This window comes from Sinocyclocheilus grahami, unplaced genomic scaffold (genome assembly GCF_001515645.1).
Source record: "Sinocyclocheilus grahami isolate Dianchi unplaced genomic scaffold, SAMN03320097.WGS_v1.1 scaffold545.1, whole genome shotgun sequence".
Classification (NCBI taxonomy): Eukaryota; Metazoa; Chordata; class Actinopteri; order Cypriniformes; family Cyprinidae; genus Sinocyclocheilus; species Sinocyclocheilus grahami.
Genome location: NW_015505724.1, coordinates 1185658 through 1189152, shown reverse-complemented (window position 1 = coordinate 1189152; position 3495 = coordinate 1185658).

Genomic DNA, 3495 nt, shown 5'->3' with positions numbered 1-3495 from the left:
CTGATTTTTTTTTTTTCCCTGACGAACCATTCTCACAGAGGGTAAACAAAGCTGATCTGTACGATCAATTCTTCATCCTGCAAATCAGCCAAGGCGGCCAATAGATTGAGCAAAGCCTCGAACTCGCCCACTCAACACTATCATTGTCCCGCACAAGACCCGGCTCTCCTCGAGTTTTGGGTCGCAGCGGCAGGTCTTAAACGAGTCTGGGCCGCGCCCCAATTCTCACCGCAGCAAAACCTCATTCGCTTCCCGTTTCGACTCAACTTTTCACCAAGGCTCTTCTGGCCGCAGCGCCACATGTAGCCGGGCCTCCAGCTCACATAGCAGTCGCTAGCGCGAGACTGCCTCTGCTAGCACCGCAGGCCTTGTTGCAATAATATTAAGTAAAGTCGCTAAAGGTAGGACGTTTGTTGTTAAACGACGTGATGACATTATGGATTTTGATGTAATTTTTTTTTTTTGTAACCAAGACTCAACTGCATAGAACACGCAATGAAATTAGTCAAATTTTCTGTATTAATTTTCACTAGCTTTTTACCTGTCTTTTAAATTACACATTTTACTCGGATAGACAGATAAGATGAAAAAGATTAGATTTTCGTGACACGAAGTTAAACGGTGTACAATTATAGGTGCAAACCAACAAATAAGGTGTATCATAAAGAAGTTGTTGTTGTTATTATTGAACAAGTACATCTAGCAACCTAATTCGCAACGTTGGGCATACTGCTAGGCACCTCTCTCCAAGTCTCTACCAGCTGATGTGCTGCTTGGCTGGCTAGCTGTTTCAATACTTACTAATTGTGTGATTAAGAGGAAAAGCATGTCTTTTCATAATTTTATGATGTTGTCAAAGTCGTCATATTTCTCCTCCTACTTCTAACCTCTCTTCCTTTTCAGTGGTCTCCAGCTACAGCAGCTAAAACAAGCACAAAGCTGCTTACGCTTGTAACATATGCCCTCACATCTCAGTCTTTCCTCCTGTTACTTGTAATCCTTTTTTCCTTTTCAGTGGCCTTCAGCTCCTATAGCACACACTAGCGTGAGGCTGCCTCTGGTAGCGGTGCAGGCTCTACAGGATGTCACAAACCCCACTCCCTTCCCGTGGCCTACAGCAGCTGAAGGAAGCGTGAGGCTGCCTCCGCTTGCAACTCAGGCCCACATATCTCAGGCTTTTCCTCCCATTTCTAATGACCCCTTTTTCCTTTTCAGTGGCCTCCAGCTCCCATAGCAGACACTAACTCGCAAGCCGAGTTAAACGTCAGGCTGCCTCGGCTGACAATTGCAGCCCATGCACCTCTTCCTCATAGCTCCCTACTTCATTCAAAATTACGTTGTCTTCCAGATCAAGTTCCGGCTCCCCTCGAGCTTCAAGACGCAGCAGGTCGTCAGCAAGCCTGGGCCGAGCCCCAGACTCGGCTGCTCCTCACACTGCACTGCCTCACTCCTTCTCAACCAATCACTGCAGCGCCTTCAGCTACGCAACGTTGCCTGCTGGCGTAGCTTCCCAAACTCCTATCCTTCCCCCTCCTTTCTACATCCAGCGGCAGACGTTGGTGTGAGGCTGCCTCCGCTAGCCATTCAAGCTCAGCCACCTTACTCTTACCCTTCCGCTACTCCTTTTTTCCTATCAATGGCCAGCAGCCCCTGCTGCAGACGTCCAAGTAGGGCAGCATCAGCCAGCAACGCAAGCTTACTGGCCTTCTACCTCTTCCTACATGCTTCCCTAAGCACCAGAGGCTAATCCGTGCGTGAGGCTGTCTCCGCAAAAGGTTACGGCCCCTCCTTATTTTTCCTTCTAACCCTTCTCTCAATCTAAACCTTTGTACACTTCATTCACAGCAGTCCCACCACTTACCCCACCGAATATTGCAGCTCAGGAACCACCCCCCCCGTGCCTAATACTATCAAGTCTCAGATTCTCGCAGAAATTCAGTGCGCTGGCTCTGGAGATGGACCCATCGCCAACCCCAGTACCTCACTGTTCGCAACTCGCATTCCCATAACGCATCCCTTAAAACCTCCTCAATGCGTCACTCGGTTCAATCCTCCAAGCAGTTTCACCCAGAACCATCCAATCTTATCTAACTGCTTGGAGATGATTTAAAGCTTTCCACCTCACGTTAGGGCTGGACCATAATTCATTATCAATATGTATCGCTATATATATATTTTTTTTTCAATAACGGTGATATGATTTTTAAACATTTCGATATACATTACCAGTTTCCCAAACATTGATTTATTTTTGCCGTTTTACTTAATTGAATAAACATGAGCACTGCATTTTTCAAAATCAAAACACGGCGTGGGTGTTTTATATGAATGTATCTCTGAGGGAATTGACTGTCTTCAGAAAAGTTTCGATGGCATTTTCATTTGATCTGATAAAGTAGCATTCATGAGCGGAGCTGCTGTGATTACAGCCATTACTGGAGAAACTGCTAGTTTATCACTCTAAAAGCGCCTCCTGCTGGCAGACAATGAGTTTGCATTTTAAATAAGCCCGTCTCCAGCAACATTTCCAGTTTTTGTTGTTGTTCAATTTTATTTATTTTTTGTTTTCTGCTGTGACTCGGAGCACTTTTCATACCCTTTTTCCTGGCTGAAGCACATTTGTTTCAATCTATAAGAAAAATCAGCCTACACTACCAGTCAAAAGTTTTTGAACAGTAAGATTTTTAATGTTGTTTTTTAAATTTTTTTTTTTAAAGAATTCTCTTCTGCTCAACAAGGCTGCATTTATTTTATCCAAAGTACAGCAAAAACAATAAATGTTGAAATATTTTTACTATATAAAATTGCTTTCTATTTGAATAGACTTTAAAATGTAATTTATTCCTGTGATCATACATAACTGTTTTAAATATTGATAATCAGCATATTAGAATGATATGTCCATCAGTCAATGAAGACTGGAGTAATGATGCTGAAAATTTAGCGGAGTAATTTTTTTTTTCAGGATGCTTTGATGAATATAAACATCCAAAGATCAGCATTTGTAACATTATACACTATTCCATTCAGTATAATTTTTTATATTTTTTGGGAAAGAAATTATAGAAATTAATACTTTTATTTAGCAAGGATGCTTAAAATTGATCAAAAGTGATGATAAAGGCATTTATAATGTTACAAAAGATTTCGATTTCAGATAAATAGTGTTCATATCGATATCGGAATTATATCGTATCGACCGAAATTAAGAAATATATCGTGATATCAATTTTGGCCATATTGTCCAGCCCTACCTCACGTACAACCTGCCATTTCCCGATTTCTCCTTCCTCTCAATCACATCTTTCGTTTCCTACATTAACACCTGTAACAACCTCCAAGCCCGGTCAATCAAAGGTTATCGAAGCGGCATCCAATTTTTTTCACAAATTAATCTACGGTGCCCCTTTTCTTTTGTTCAAAGGATTTCAGTGCCCTCATCCTCCAAGCCCGGACGCATTTAAAGCTCCAACTTTCAACATCCTTTCTAAATGT